This window comes from Xyrauchen texanus, unplaced genomic scaffold (genome assembly GCF_025860055.1).
Source record: "Xyrauchen texanus isolate HMW12.3.18 unplaced genomic scaffold, RBS_HiC_50CHRs HiC_scaffold_148, whole genome shotgun sequence".
NCBI lineage: Eukaryota > Metazoa > Chordata > Actinopteri > Cypriniformes > Catostomidae > Xyrauchen > Xyrauchen texanus.
In genome coordinates this window covers 932-17,500 of record NW_026265850.1, presented here as the reverse complement: position 1 = coordinate 17,500, position 16,569 = coordinate 932, and the positions used below count along the sequence as shown (strand labels likewise).

At 54.0% G+C, this 16,569-nt stretch overlaps 1 long non-coding RNA gene across 7 annotated transcripts in view; it reads right to left on the bottom strand.

The window, feature by feature from the left end:
• The window catches only part of LOC127641757 (uncharacterized), a 7,951-nt gene extending 641 nt beyond the window's left edge, over nucleotides 1–7,310 (bottom strand). The window contains exons 1-5 of one of the 7 annotated variants that reach the window (XR_007970217.1): nucleotides 5,515–7,310; nucleotides 4,736–5,030; nucleotides 1,421–3,186; nucleotides 134–332; nucleotides 1–34 (exon numbers count right to left, since the gene is read on the bottom strand). The exon at nucleotides 1–34 is cut by the window's left edge and continues 641 nt beyond it. This is a non-coding gene — a long non-coding RNA (uncharacterized LOC127641757). Of the gene's footprint in view, nucleotides 333–1,420; nucleotides 3,187–3,670; nucleotides 3,966–4,735; nucleotides 5,288–5,514 lie in introns of all 7 variants that reach the window. The other 6 variants (XR_007970216.1, XR_007970211.1, XR_007970212.1 and 3 more) reach the window with 6 other exon arrangements.
• Between the last annotated feature and the right edge of the window lie 9,259 nt (nucleotides 7,311–16,569).

Genomic DNA, 16,569 nt, shown 5'->3' with positions numbered 1-16,569 from the left:
TTCCTCACGTCCCACGAACGGCCTATTCATCCACCTAAGTGCCTATTTTTCGTCATTGTGCCCAAAGTGCCACCTGAGTGACCGCTCTTCACCGCGGTCTTCCTCACGTCCCACGAACGGCCTATTCATCCACCTGAGTGACTATTTTTCGTCATTGTGCCTAAAGCGCCACCTAAGTGACTACTGTTCATCCTAGTCTTCCTCGCGTCCCACGAACAGCCTATTCATCCACCTAAGTGCCTATTTTTCATCATTGTGCCAAAAGCGCCACCTAAGTGACTACTCTTCGTCCTTAGTCTTCCTCACGTCCCACGAACAGCCTATTCATCCACCTGATTGCCTATTTTTCGTCATTGTGCCCAAAGTGCCACCTGAGTGACCGCTCTTCACCGCGGTCTTCCTCACGTCCCACGAACGGCCTATTCATCCACCTAAGTGACTATTTTTAGTCATTGTGCCTAAAGCGCCACCTAAGTGGCTACTCTTCGTCCTTAGTCTTCCTCACGTCCCACGAACAGCCTATTCATCCACCTAAGTGCCTATTTTTCGTCATTGTCCACGAAGTGCCTAAAGTGACTACTCTTCACCGTAGTCTTCCTCTCGTCCCACGAACAGCCTATTCATCCACCTAAGTGCCTATTTTTCATCATTGTGCCTAAAGTGCCACCTAAGTGACTATTCTTCATCCTAGTCTTCCTCGCGTCCCACGAACAGCCTATTCATCCACCTAAGTGCCTATTTTTCAACATTGTGCCAAAAGCGCCACCTAAGTGACTACTCTTCGTCCATAGTCTTCCTCACGTCCCACGAACAGCCTATTCATCCACCTAAGTGCCTATTTTTCAGTCATTGTCCACGAAGTGCCTAAAGTGACTACTCTTCACCGTAGTCTTCCTCTCGTCCCACGAACAGCCTATTCATCCACCTAAGTGCCTATTTTTCATCATTGTGCCTAAAGTGCCACCTAAGTGACTATTCTTCATCCTAGTCTTCCTCGCGTCCCACGAACAGCCTATTCATCCACCTAAGTGCCTATTTTTCAACATTGTGCCAAAAGCGCCACCTAAGTGACTACTCTTCGTCCATAGTCTTCCTCGCGTCCCACGAACAGCCTATTCATCCACCTAAGTGCCTATTTTTCGTCATTGTCCACGAAGTGCCTAAAGTGACTACTCTTCACCGTAGTCTTCCTCTCGTCCCACGAACAGCCTATTCATCCACCTAAGTGCCTATTTTTCATCATTGTGCCTAAAGTGCCACCTAAGTGACTATTCTTCATCCTAGTCTTCCTCGCGTCCCACGAACAGCCTATTCATCCACCTAAGTGCCTATTTTTCATCATTGTGCCAAAAGCGCCACCTAAGTGACTACTCTTCGTCCTTAGTCTTCCTCGCGTCCCACGAACAGCCTATTCATCCACCTAAGTGCCTATTTTTCGTCATTGTCCACGAAGTGCCTAAAGTGACTACTCTTCACCGTAGTCTTCCTCTCGTCCCACGAACAGCCTATTCATCCACCTAACTGCCTATTTTTCCCAAAATAGACCCGGGGGGCCCCAAACTTTGCAAACTGGTAGCCTAGGGTCCCCACTGCCACATACTAGGAGGACGAGTCCCTAGAGCTCAGGGAAATATTTTTGACCTTCTTTTTTCAAAATCTCTCACAAAGGCCTCTTCCACTCATAGACAGAAAGACCCTCTCCAAAGGGCCCAGTGAAAATATAGGGTAAAGTCATGAAAAAGACTCGGGGCCCACTTAGGATCCTGAATCCCTCCCGAAGCGGACCGCCCAAGGACTCGGGGCTGGTCTCGTTCGACGGGGCTAACCGAGACCTTTCCAACGACACCCACCTCGCCTCCCTAGCGCGCGGGGAACCGGAGAAAGGGCCCCGCGAAGAAGCGCCCATTACGCACGACCTCCCTCCGGAACCGGACCGACCACGGACTCGGGGCCGGTCTCGTTCGACGGGGCTCGCCGAGACCTTTCCAACGACATTAACCTCGCCTCCCTAGCCCGCGGGGAACCGGAGAAAGGGCCCCGCGAAAAAGCGCCCCTTCCGCCCGACCTCCCTCCGGAACCGGACCGACCACGGACGCCGCGCTGGTCTCGTTCGACGGGGCGCGTCGAGACCTTTCCGGAGAGCCCAGGGACAAGTGCGTGAGGCTCCGGGTTCCGGAGGAATCGGCCCCGTACCGACCGGCGTCCCGCGGACGCTGCTCCCGAACCGGAGCGACCACGGCGTCGGGACCGGTCTCGTGCAAAAGGTCTGCCCGAACCCTGTCGAAAGAGCCCGACCTGGCCTCCCTAGCGCACCGTCGCGCAGGACGGCGGCCCCCCGTACCTTACCGGGGGCGCGTAGCAACGCGTTCGGGACCCTGCCTCCAAAACCGGAGCGAACCTGGACCCCGTTCGCCACTGGGCCGACGCGGCTCGCTCAGACCCTTCGAACGAGCCCTGCCTCGTCTCTCTGACCCTCGCGGACTCGGAGTTACGTCACTAGGAGTGCGCACTAGACGGGAGACTAAGCTTTAGGCGGCCGCGCCTCCGTGACAGAGGGGCCCCAACGGGTCGAAGGGCCCCAAACTTTGCATCCTGGTAGCCTAGGGTCCCCACTGCCACATACTAGGAGGACGAGTCCCTAGAGCGCAGGGAAATATTTTTGACCTCCTTCTTTCAAAATCTCTCACAAAGGCCTCTTCCACTCATAGACAGAAAGACCTTCTCCAAAGGGCCCAGTGAAAATATAGGGTAGGGTTAGGAAACAGACTCGGGGCCCACCTAGGACCCTGAAACCCTGGATCCTGACCCAGGGGCCCCAGGACTACCACCGTGTCAAATTTGGAGCAGCTGCGACCTTTTGACCCCTGCTTTCCAGACGTCCGTCCTGCAACCTATTCGACGTAGGCTGTTCGTTGACACTTGGGCCAATTAAGCACGAAAACGGGTCGAAGGGACACGAGGCTCCAGACACGGCCCCAGGGGCCCCTGACGAGGCGAGGGTGTCAATTTCGGGCCAAACGGAGTCATCGGCTGCAGTTTGGCCCCCAGGGGGCCCGAGGGGCCCCAAACTTCGCATCCTGGTAGCCTAGGGTCCCCACTGCCACATACTAGGAGGACGAGTCCCTAGAGCGTAGGGAAATATTTTTGACCTTTTGAACCCTGCTTTCCAGACGTCCGTCCTGCAACCTATTCGACGTAGGCTGTTCGTTGACACTTGGGCCAATTAAGCACGAAAACGGGTCGAAGGGACACGAGGCTCCAGTCACGGCCCCAGGGGCCCCTGACGAGGCGTGGGTGTCAATTTCGGGCCAAACGGAGTCATCGGCTGCAGTTTGGCCCCCGGGGGCCCGAGGGGCCCCAAACTTCGCATCCTGGTAGCCTAGGGTCCCCACTGCCACATACTAGGAGGACGAGTCCCTAGAGCGAAGGGAAATATTTTTGACCTTCTTTTTTCAAAATCTCTCACAAAGGCCTCTTCCACTCATAGACAGAAAGAGCCTCTCCAAAGGGCCCAGTGAAAATACAGGGTAGGGTTAGGAAACAGACTCGGGGCCCACCTAGGACCCCGAAACCCTGGATCCTGACCCAGGGGCCCCTGGACTACCACCGTGTCAAATTTGGAGCAGCTGCGACCTTTGACCCCTGCTTACCAGGCGTCCGATCCTGCAACCTATTCGACGTAGGCTGTTCGTTGACACTTGGGCCAATTAAGCACGAAAACGGGTCGAAGGGACACGAGGCTCCAGTCACGGCCCCAGGGGCCCCTGACGAGGCGTGGGTGTCAATTTCGGGCCAAACGGAGGCATCGGCTGCTTTTTGGCCCCCGGGGGGTCCGAGGGGCCCCAAACTTCGCATCCTGGTAGCCTAGGGTCCCCACTGCCACATACTCGGAGGACGAGTCCCTAGAGCGCAGGGAAATATTTTTGACCTTTTGACCCCTGCTTTCCAGACGTCCGTCCTGCAACCTATTCGACGTAGGCTGTTCGTTGACACTTGGGCCAATTAAGCACGAAAACGGGTCGAAGGGACACGAGACTCCACTCAAGGCCCAAGGGGCCCCTGACGAGGCGTGGGTGTCAATTTCGGGCCAAACGGAGGCATCGTCTGCTTTTTGGCCCCCAGGGGGCCCGAGGGGCCCCAAACTTCGCATCCTGGTAGCCTAGGGTCCCCACTACCACATACTCGGAGGACGAGTCCCTAGAGCGCAGGGAAATATTTTTGACCTTTTGACCCCTGCTTTCCAGACGTCCGTCCTGCAACCTATTCTACGTAGGCTGTTCGTTGACACTTGGGCCAATTAAGCACGAAAACGGGTCGAAGGGACACGAGGCTCCAGACACGGCCCCAGGGGCCCCTGACGAGGCATGGGTGTCAATTTCGGGCCAAACGGAGTCATCGGCTGCAGTTTGGCCCCCGGGGGCCCCAAACTTGGCATCCTGGTAGCCTAGGGTCCCCACTGCCACATACTAGGAGGACGAGTCCCTAGAGCGAAGGGAAATATTTTTGACCTTCTTTTTTCAAAATCTCTCACAAAGGCCTCTTCCACTCATAGACAGAAAGAGCCTCTCCAAAGGGCCCAGTGAAAATACAGGGTAGGGTTAGGAAACAGACTCGGGGCCCACCTAGGACCCCGAAACCCTGGATCCTGACCCAGGGGCCCCTGGACTACCACCGTGTCAAATTTGGAGCAGCTGCGACCTTTTGACCCCTGCTTACCAGACGTCCGTCCTGCAACCTATTCGACGTAGGCTGTTCGTTGACACTTGGGCCAATTAAGCACGAAAACGGGTCGAAGGGACACAAGGCTCCAGTCACGGCCCCAGGGGCCCCTGACGAGGCGTGGGTGTCAATTTCGGGCCAAACGGAGGCATCGTCTGCTTTTTGGCCCCCGGGGGGTCCGAGGGGCCCCAAACTTCGCATCCTGGTAGCCTAGGGTCCCCACTGCCACATACTCGGAGGACGAGTCCCTAGAGCGCAGGGAAATATTTTTGACCTTTTGACCCCTGCTTTCCAGACGTCCGTCCTGCAACCTATTCGACGTAGGCTGTTCGTTGACACTTGGGCCAATTAAGCACGAAAACGGGTCGAAGGGACACGAGACTCCACTCACGGCCCCAGGGGCCCCTGACGAGGCGTGGGTGTCAATTTCGGGCCAAACGGAGTCATCGGCTGCAGTTTGGCCCCCGGGGGCCCGAGGGGCCCCAAACTTCGCATCCTGGTAGCCTAGGGTCCCCACTGCCACATACTAGGAGGACGAGTCCCTAGAGCGCAGGGAAATATTTTTGACCTTCTTTTTTCAAAATCTCTCACAAAGGCCTCTTCCACTCATAGACAGAAAGAGCCTCTCCAAAGGGCCCAGTGAAAATACAGGGTAGGGTTAGGAAACAGACTGGGGGCCCACCTAGGACCCCGAAACCCTGGATCCTGACCCAGGGGCCCCTGGACTACCACCGTGTCAAATTTGGAGCAGCTGCGACCTTTGACCCCTGCTTTCCAGACGTCCGATCCTGCAACCTATTCGACGTAGGCTGTTCGTTGACACTTGGGCCAATTAAGCACGAAAACGGGTCGAAGGGACACGAGGCTCCAGTCACGGCCCCAGGGGAGCCTGACGATGCGTGGGTGTCAATTTCGGGCCAAACGGAGGCATCGTCTGCTGTTTGGCCCCCGGGGGGTCCGAGGGGCCCCAAACTTCGCATCCTGGTAGCCTAGGGTCCCCACTGCCACATACTCGGAGGACGAGTCCCTAGAGCGCAGGGAAATATTTTTGACCTTTTGATCCCTGCTTTCCAGACGTCCGTCCTGCAACCTATTCGACGTAGGCTGTTCGTTGACACTTGGGCCAATTAAGCACGAAAACGGGTCGAAGGGACACGAGACTCCACTCACGGCCCCAGGGGCCCCTGACGAGGCGTGGGTGTCAATTTCGGGCCAAACGGAGTCATCGGCTGCAGTTTGGCCCCCGGGGGCCCGAGGGGCCCCAAACTTCGCATCCTGGTAGCCTAGGGTCCCCACTGCCACATACTAGGAGGACGAGTCCCTAGAGCGCAGGGAAATATTTTTGACCTTCTTTTTTCAAAATCTCTCACAAAGGCCTCTTCCACTCATAGACAGAAAGAGCCTCTCCAAAGGGCCCAGTGAAAATACAGGGTAGGGTTAGGAAACAGACTGGGGGCCCACCTAGGACCCCGAAACCCTGGATCCTGACCCAGGGGCCCCTGGACTACCACCGTGTCAAATTTGGAGCAGCTGCGACCTTTTGACCCCTGCTTTCCAGACGTCCGTCCTGCAACCTATTCGACGTAGGCTGTTCGTTGACACTTGGGCCAATTAAGCACGAAAACGGGTCGAAGAGACACGAGGCTCCAGTCACGGCCCCAGGGGCGCCTGACGATGCGTGGGTGTCAATTTCGGGCCAAACGGAGGCATCGTCTGCTGTTTGGCCCCCGGGGGGTCCGAGGGGCCCCAAACTTCGCATCCTGGTAGCCTAGGGTCCCCACTGCCACATACTAGGAGGACGAGTCCCTAGAGCGCAGGGAAATATTTTTGACCTTTTGATCCCTGCTTTCCAGACGTCCGTCCTGCAACCTATTCGACGTAGGCTGTTCGTTGACACTTGGGCCAATTAAGCACGAAAACGGGTCGAAGGGACACGAGACTCCACTCACGGCCCCAGGGGCCCCTGACGAGGCGTGGGTGTCAATTTCGGGCCAAACGGAGGCATCGGCTGCAGTTTGGCCCCCGGGGGCCCGAGGGGCCCCAAACTTCGCATCCTGGTAGCCTAGGGTCCCCACTGCCACATACTAGGAGGACGAGTCCCTAGAGCGCAGGGAAATATTTTTGACCTTCTTTTTTCAAAATCTCTCACAAAGGCCTCTTCCACTCATAGACAGAGAGAGCCTCTCCAAAGGGCCCAGTGAAAATACAGGGTAGGGTTAGGAAACAGACTGGGGGCCCACCTAGGACCCCGAAACCCTGGATCCTGACCCAGGGGCCCCTGGACTACCACCGTGTCAAATTTGGAGCAGCTGCGACCTTTTGACCCCTGCTTTCCAGACGTCCGTCCTGCAACCTATTCGACGTAGGCTGTTCGTTGACACTTGGGCCAATTAAGCACGAAAACGGGTCGAAGGGACACGAGGCTCCAGTCACGGCCCCAGGGGCGCCTGACGAGGCGTGGGTGTCAATTTCGGGCCAAACGGAGGCATCGTCTGCTGTTTGGCCCCCGGGGGGTCCGAGGGGCCCCAAACATCGCATCCTGGTAGCCTAGGGTCCCCACTGCCACATACTCGGAGGACGAGTCCCTAGAGCGCAGGGAAATATTTTTGACCTTTTGATCCCTGCTTTCCAGACGTCCGTCCTGCAACCTATTCGACGTAGGCTGTTCGTTGACACTTGGGCCAATTAAGCACGAAAACGGGTCGAAGGGACACGAGACTCCACTCACGGCCCCAGGGGCCCCTGACGAGGCGTGGGTGTCAATTTCGGGCAAAACGGAGTCATCGGCTGCAGTTTGGCCCCCTGGGGCCCGAGGGGCCCCAAACTTGGCATCCTGGTAGCCTAGGGTCCCCACTGCCACATACTAGGAGGACGAGTCCCTAGAGCGCAGGGAAATATTTTTGACCTTCTTTTTTCAAAATCTCTCACAAAGGCCTCTTCCACTCATAGACAGAGAGAGCCTCTCCAAAGGGCCCAGTGAAAATACAGGGTAGGGTTAGGAAACAGACTGGGGGCCCACCTAGGACCCCGAAACCCTGGATCCTGACCCAGGGGCCCCTGGACTACCACCGTGTCAAATTTGGAGCAGCTGCGACCTTTTGACCCCTGCTTTCCAGACGTCCGTCCTGCAACCTATTCGACGTAGGCTGTTCGTTGACACTTGGGCCAATTAAGCACGAAAACGGGTCGAAGGGACACGAGGCTCCAGTCACGGCCCCAGGGGCGCCTGACGAGGCGTGGGTGTCAATTTCGGGCCAAACGGAGGCATCGTCTGCTGTTTGGCCCCCAGGGGGCCCGAGGGGCCCCAAACTTCGCATCCTGGTAGCCTAGGGTCCCCACTGCCACATACTAGGAGGACGAGTCCCTAGAGCGCAGGGAAATATTTTTGACCTTTTGACCCCTGCTTTCCAGACGTCCGTCCTGCAACCTATTCTATGTAGGCTGTTCGTTGACACTTGGGCCAATTAAGCACGAAAACGGGTCGAAGGGACACGAGGCTCCAGACACGGCCCCAGGGGCCCCTGACGAGGCGTGGGTGTCAATTTCGGGCCAAACGGAGTCATCGGCTGCAGTTTGGCCCCCGGGGGCCCGAGGGGCCCCAAACTTGGCATCCTGGTAGCCTAGGGTCCCCACTGCCACATACTAGGAGGACAAGTCCCTAGAGCGCAGGGAAATATGTTTGACCTTTTGACCCCTGCTTTCCAGACGTCCGTCCTGCAACGAAAACGGGTCGAAGGGACACGAGGCTCCAGACGCGGCCCCAGGGGCCCCTGACAAGGCATGGGTGTCAATTTCGGGCCAAACAGAGTCATCGGCTGCAGTTTGGCCCCTGGGGGCCCGAGGGGCCCCAAACTTCGCATCCTGGTAGCCTAGGGTCCCCACTGCCACACACTAGGAGGACGAGTCCCTAGAGCGCAGGGAAAATTTTAACACCCACCTGGGACCCTGAAATCCGGGACCCTGAACTGGGGTTCCCTGGACTACCACCGTGTCAAATTTGGAGGAAATTAATGAAAATAGGCACCTAGGTGGATGAATAGGCTGTTCGTGGGACGAGAGGAAGAATACGGTGAAGAGTAGGCACTTAGGTGGCGCTTTAGGCACAATGATGAAAAATAGGCACTTAGGTGGATGAATAGGCTGTTCGTGGGACGAGAGGAAGAGTACGGTGAAGAGTAGGCACTTACGTGGCGCTTTAGGCACAATGATGAAAAATAGGCACTTAGGTGGATGAATAGGCTGTTCGTGGGACGAGAGGAAGACTACGGTGAAGAGTAGGCACTTAGGTGGCACCTTAGGCACAAGATGAAAAATAGGCCTTTAGGTGGATGAATAGGCCGTTCGTGGGACGAGAGGAAGACTACGCTGAAGAGTAGGCACTTAGGTGGCACCTTAGGCACAAGGATGAAAAATAGGCCCTTAGGTGGATGAATAGGCCGTTCGTGGGACGAGAGGAAGACTACGGTGAAGAGTAGGCACTTAGGTGGCACTTTAGGCACAATGATGAAAAATAGGCACTTAGGTGGATGAATAGGCCGTTCGTGGGACGAGAGGAAGACTACGGTGAAGAGTAGGCACTTAGGTGGCACTTTAGGCACAAGGATGAAAAATAGGCCCTTAGGTGGATGAATAGGCCGTTCGTGGGACGAGAGGAAGACTACGGTGAAGAGTAGGCACTTAGGTGGCACTTTAGGCACAAGGATGAAAAATAGGCCCTTAGGTGGATGAATAGGCCGTTCGTGGGACGAGAGGAAGACTACGGTGAAGAGTAGGCACTTAGGTGGCACTTTAGGCACAAGGATGAAAAATAGGCCCTTAGGTGGATGAATAGGCCGTTCGTGGGACGAGAGGAAGACTACGGTGAAGCGTAGGCACTTAGGTGGCACTTTAGGCACAATGATGAAAAATAGGCACTTAGGTGGATGAATAGGCTGTTTGTGGGACAGGATTAGGGAACCTGGCCCCCTAGTGGTGGAAAAAACATCCACCTAAGTGCCTATGGTTCCGTAAACCAAATCCTGAGGGAAAACCATTCATTTAAGTCGTACGTTGGATCCGAAATGGTGCCTTTTCATCCATTCGTACACCTTTTGCGCCATATTGCAACTTATTTGAATTGAGAAAAGTCCACAGACTGCCTAAGTTCCCTAACGCTATTTATGGTACTTCACCTCCCTGAATAACTTAAATGACAGCCCTTTGACGCAAATCCCTAAGCGCTGCGCGGCGCCCCCTAATAATTTTTTGGCCCCCAAACGACGCCTACGGATCGATCAGGCCTCTCCCCCTGAGGCCGGGGACGGTGGTCCGGTCTCCTGAGACCCTCCAGGGGCCCCGCAACAGGGCAAAATGGCCCCAAAAAGGCAATTTTTCTGGTAAGTCACAGGACGGATGCATTATTCATATGACATTTAAAGGTCATATTTCATAACTACAGTGGTTTTATGAGGTAAAACCTACTGTACACCACACAGGGGACACACCACAACACACTGATGTACATTTCAGATATTATTTATGAAAAATTTGCATAATATTCAACTGTCCGGGGGGAAGCCATTAGGGCACCTGTCAAATAGGTGACAGGCTCTTTTTGACAGAATGTATCTCGAGAACTAAGCCGACTTTGGTCTCCATACTCTGGGGTCATGGGGGTCCCACTGGTACCTCCCCATGCCCAGAATATGGAGCTCCAAGTTGGCGTGGTTTCCGAGATACACCCGGTCAAATTTCCACAGGATGTTGCCATATCTCAGGAACCAAGCCGACTTCGAGCTCCAAACTCTGGGGTCATGGGGATCCCACTGGTACCTCCCCATGCCCAGAATATGGAGCTCCAAGTAGGCGTGGTTTCCGAGATACACCCGGTCAAATTTACACAGGAAGTTGCCATATCTCAGGAACCAAGCCGACTTCGGGCTCCATACTCTGGGGTCATGGGGGTCCCACTGGTACCTCCCAATGCCCAGAGTATGGAGCTCCAAATAGGCGTGGTTTCGGAGATACACCCGGTCAAAGCTGCACAGGAAGTGACCGTATCTCGGAAAGGGAAGGTCCCAGGAGCTGGGGGCGGTGGGGTCTGAAGGAGCCTTATGGGCCCCCCTCATGCCCGCAGTTTGGAGCTCCAACTTGGCTTAACTCCAAAGATACATCCGGTTATACAAAAGGGACTTTTGGACAAAACGGTCGATATCTCGGAAATTACGAGGCCCAGCGAATCGTCCTTTGGGGCGAAGAGGGGCTCCTAGGGGCCCTCTTAGACCCCAGAGTCCCGAGCCTCTGGGACCCTTCCTTCCGAAGTGCACCCTTTCCTGTTGGGCCCCTTATCTCGGACCGTGGGGGCGCTAGAATCTCGGGATAGGTCCCGTTGGATAGGGCCCCTCGGGACCTTACTTTGACCCAAATTTAGTGTCGCTAGGCGGCCGGGTCCCCGAGTTATAGCCGTTCAAAATTTAGAGCCATCCTGCAACTTATTCGACAGAGCCCCTACAGGCTTCCCCCTGACAGTGCAATAATGGGTCATATTTCATAACTACAGTGGTTTTATGAGGTGAAACCTACTGTACACCACACAGGGGACACACCACAACACACTGATGTACATTTCAGATACTATTTATGAAAAATTTGCATAATACTCGACTGTCCAGGGGGAAGCCTATAGGGCACCCGTCAAATAGGTTACAGGATGGATGCTGTTTCTGACTTAGACATTTTCAGCGGGTCAGATCCTGTAAAGATTTGGGAATTTCACCATATGTGGTGAAGTCCAGTCAGTAACTTATTAAGCTACAGGTTGGATGCTGATTTTGACCGGGTGTATCTCGACAACCAAGCCGACTTTCGGCTCCATACTCTGGGGTCATGGGGGTCACAAGGGTCCCTACCCACGCCCAGAGTATGGAGCTCCAAGTCGGCTTGGTTCCCGAGATACACCCGGTCAAAGTCCAATCCAGGGGGAAGCCTATAGGGCACCCGTCAAATAAGTTACAGAATGGATGCTGTTTCTGACTTAGACATATTCAGCGGGTCAGATCCTGTAAAGATTTGGGAATTTCACCATATGTGGTGAAGTCCTGTCAGTAACTTTTTAAGCTACAGGTTGGATGCTGATTTTGACCAGGTGTATCTCGACAACCAAGCCGACTTTCGGCTCCATACTCTGGGGTCATGGGGGGCACAGGGGTCCCTACCCATGCCCAAAGTATGGAGCTCAAAGTCGGCGTGGTTTCCGAGATACACCCGGTCTAAGTCCCATCCAGTGGGAAGCCTATAGGGCACCCGTCAAATAGGTTACAGGATGGATGCTGTTTTTGACCGGATGTATCTCAGGAACCAAGCCGACTTTGGTCTCCATACTCTGGGGTCATGGGGGTCCCACTGGTACCTCCCCATGCCCAGAGTATGGAGCTCCAAGTAGGCGTGGTTTCCGAGATACACCCGGTCAAAGTTCCACAGGAAGTTGCCATATCTCAGGAACCAAGCCGAATTCGGGCTCCATACTCTGGGGTCATGGGGGTCCCACTGTTACCTCCCAATGCCCAGAGTATGGAGCTCCAAATCGGCGTGGTTTCCGAGATACACCCGGTCAAAACTGCACCGGAAGTGACCGTATCTCCGAGAGGGAAGGTCCCAGGAGCTGAGGGTGGTGGGGTCAGAAGGGGCCCTATGGGCCCCCCTCATGCCCGTAGTTTGGAGCTCCAACTCGGCTTAACTCCCAATATACACCCGGTTATACATAAGGGACTTTTGGACAAAACGGTCTATATCTCGGAAATGACGAGGCCCAGCGGATCGTCCTTTGGGGCGGTGAGGGGCTCCTAGGGGCTCTCTCAGACCCCAGAGTCCCGAGCCTCTGGAACCCTTCCTTCCGAAGTGCACCCTTTCCTGTTGGGCCCCGTATCTCGGACCGTGGGGGGGTTAGAAGCTCGGGCTAGGGCCCGTTGGAGAGGGCCGCTCGGGACCTTACTTTGACCCGAGTTTGGTGTCGCTAGGCGGCCGGTTCCCCGAGTTATATCCGTTCAAAGTTTGGTGCCAACCTGCAACTTATTCGACAGAGCCCCTATAGGCTTCCCCCTGACAGTACAATAATGGGTCATATTTCATAATTACAGTGGTTTTATGAGGCGAAACCTACTGTACACCACACAGGGGACACACCACAACACACTCATGCACATTACAGACATTAATTATGCACAATTTGCATAATATTCGACTGTCCAGGGGGAAGCCTATAGGGCACCCGTCAAATAGGTTACAGGATGGATGCTGTTTCTGACTTAGACATATTCAGCGGGTCAGATCCTGTAAAGATTTGGGAATTTCACCATATGTGGTGAAGTCCAGTCAGTAACTTATTAAGCTACAGGTTGGATGCTGATTTTGACCGGGTGTATCTCGACAACCAAGCCGACTTTCGGCTCCATACTCTGGGGTCATGGGGGTCACAAGGGTCCCTACCCACGCCCAGAGTATGGAGCTCCAAGTCGGCTTGGTTCCCGAGATACACCCGGTCAAATCTCATCCAGGGGGAAGCCTATAGGGCACCCGTCAAATAAGTTACAGGATGGATGCTGTTTCTGACTTAGACATTTTCAGCGGGTCAGATCCTGTAAAGATTTGGGAATTTCACCATATGTGGTGAAGTCCTGTCAGTAACTTATTAAGCTACAGGTTGGATGCTGATTTTGACCGGGTGTATCTCGACAGCCAAGCCGACTTTCGGCTCCATACTCTGGGGTCATGGGGGGCACAGGGGTCCCTACCCATGCCCAAAGTATGGAGCTCAAAGTCGGCGTGGTTTCCGAGATACACCCGGTCTAATCCAATCCAGTGGGAAGCCTATAGGGCACCCGTCAAATAGGTTACAGGATGGATGCTGTTTTTGACCGGATGTATCTCAGGAACCAAGCCGACTTTGGTCTCCATACTCTGGGGTCATGGGGGTCCCACTGGTACCTCCCCATGCCCAGAGTATGGAGCTCCAAGTAGGCGTGGTTTCCGAGATACACCCGGTCAAAGTTCCACAGGAAGTTGCCATATCTCAGGAACCAAGCCGAATTTGGGCTCCATACTCTGGGGTCATGGGGGTCCCACTGTTACCTCCCAATGCCCAGAGTATGGAGCTCCAAATCGGCGTGGTTTCCGAGATACACCCGGTCAAAACTGCACCGGAAGTGACCGTATCTCCGAGAGGGAAGGTCCCAGGAGCTGAGGGTGGTGGGGTCAGAAGGGGCCCTATGGGCCCCCCTCATGCCCGTAGTTTGGAGCTCCAACTCGGCTTAACTCCCAATATACACCCGGTTATACATAAGGGACTTTTGGACAAAACGGTCTATATCTCGGAAATGACGAGGCCCAGCGGATCGTCCTTTGGGGCGGTGAGGGGCTCCTAGGGGCTCTCTCAGACCCCAGAGTCCCGATCCTCTGGGACCCTTCCTTCCGAAATGCACCCTTTCCTGTTGGGCCCCTTATCTCGGACCGTGGGGGCGCTAGAATCTCGGGATAGGTCCCGTTGGATAGGGCCCCTCGGGACCTTACTTTGACCCAAATTTAGTGTCGCTAGGCGGCCGGGTCCCCGAGTTATAGCCGTTCAAAATTTAGAGCCATCCTGCAACTTATTCGACAGAGCCCCTACAGGCTTCCCCCTGACAGTACAATAATGGGTCATATTTCATAATTACAGTGGTTTTATGAGGCGAAACCTACTGTACACCACACAGGGGACACACCACAACACACTCATGCACATTACAGACATTAATTATGCACAATTTGCATAATATTCGACTGTCCAGGGGGAAGCCTATAGGGCACCCGTCAAATAGGTTACAGGATGGATGCTGTTTCTGACTTAGACATTTTCAGCGGGTCAGATCCTGTAAAGATTTGGGGATTTCACCATATGTGGTGAAGTCCAGTCAGTAACTTATTAAGCTACAGGTTGGATGCTGATTTTGACCGGGTGTATCTCAGGAACCAAGCCGACTTTGGGCTCCATACTCTGGGGTCATGGGGGTCACAAGGGTCCCTACCCACGCCCAGAGTATGGAGCTCCAAGTCGGCTTGGTTCCCGAGATACACCCGGTCAAAGTCCAATCCAGGGAGAAGCCTATAGGGCACCCGTCAAATAGGTTACAGAATGGATGCTGTTTCTGACTTAGACATATTCAGCGGGTCAGATCCTGTAAAGATTTGGGAATTTCACCATATGTGGTGAAGTCCTGTCAGTAACTTATTAAGCTACAGGTTGGATGCTGATTTTGACCGGGTGTATCTCGACAGCCAAGCCGACTTTCGGCTCCATACTCTGGGGTCATGGGGGGCACAGGGGTACCTACCCATGCCCAAAGTATGGAGCTCAAAGTCGGCGTGGTTTCCGAGATACACCCGGTCTAATCCCATCCAGTGGGAAGCCTATAGGGCACCCGTCAAATAGGTTACAGGATGGATGCTGTTTTTGACCGGATGTATCTCAGGAACCAAGCCGACTTTGGTCTCCATACTCTGGGGTCATGGGGGTCCCACTGGTACCTCCCCATGCCCAGAGTATGGAGCTCCAAGTAGGCGTGGTTTCCGAGATACACCCGGTCAAAGTTCCACAGGAAGTTGCCATATCTCAGGAACCAAGCCGAATTCGGGCTCCATACTCTGGGGTCATGGGTGTCCCACTGTTACCTCCCAATGCCCAGAGCATGGAGCTCCAAATCGTCGTGGTTTCCGAGATACACCCGGTCAAAACTGCACCGGAAGTGACCGTATCTCCGAGAGGGAAGGTCCCAGGAGCTGAGGGTGGTGGGGTCAGAAGGGGCCCTATGGGCCCCCCTCATGCCCGTAGTTTGGAGCTCCAACTCGGCTTAACTCCCAATATACACCCGGTTATACATAAGGGACTTTTGGACAAAACGGTCTATATCTCGGAAATGACGAGGCCCAGCGGATCGTCCTTTGGGGCGGTGAGGGGCTCCTAGGGGCTCTCTCAGACCCCAGAGTCCCGAGCCTCTGGAACCCTTCCTTCCGAAGTGCACCCTTTCCTGTTGGGCCCCGTATCTCGGACCGTGGGGGGGTTAGAAGCTCGGGCTAGGGCCCGTTGGAGAGGGCCGCTCGGGACCTTACTTTGACCCGAGTTTGGTGTCGCTAGGCGGCCGGTTCCCCGAGTTATATCCGTTCAAAGTTTGGTGCCAACCTGCAACTTATTCGACAGAGCCCCTATAGGCTTCCCCCTGACAGTACAATAATGGGTCATATTTCATAATTACAGTGGTTTTATGAGGCGAAACCTACTGTACACCACACAGGGGACACACCACAACACACTCATGCACATTACAGCCATTAATTATGCACAATTTGCATAATATTCGACTGTCCAGGGGGAAGCCAAAAAATGTAATATTGTGATATATTATTACAATTTAAAATAATTGGTTTTCAATTTATTATGCTTTAAATTATCATTTATTTCTGTGACGCAAAGCTGAATTTTCAGGATCATTACTCCAGTCTATCACATGATCCTTTAGAAATCCTATAATACATGAAGTAAGACTCAGGCAAACAAATAGTTTTAAAGTATTTTTGTAAAAAATGAGAACAGTAGACCATAATGACCAAAATATTTTTTTTATTATTTAAAACAAATAATCATTCGTCCTCCTCCTCTTCGTCGTCTGCAAAATACTAGAGAGAAATAAAATCAAACGAAAAATTAACAACACACAATTGCAACTTGAGAGTTTGACAGCCTACATTGAATATGTCCATTACCTCATCAAAAGCATGAGGAAGAGGCCGTGGAGGAGATGGGGGCGCATGGCGGGGCAAATTGGGACTGTTAGGGTGAGGAGG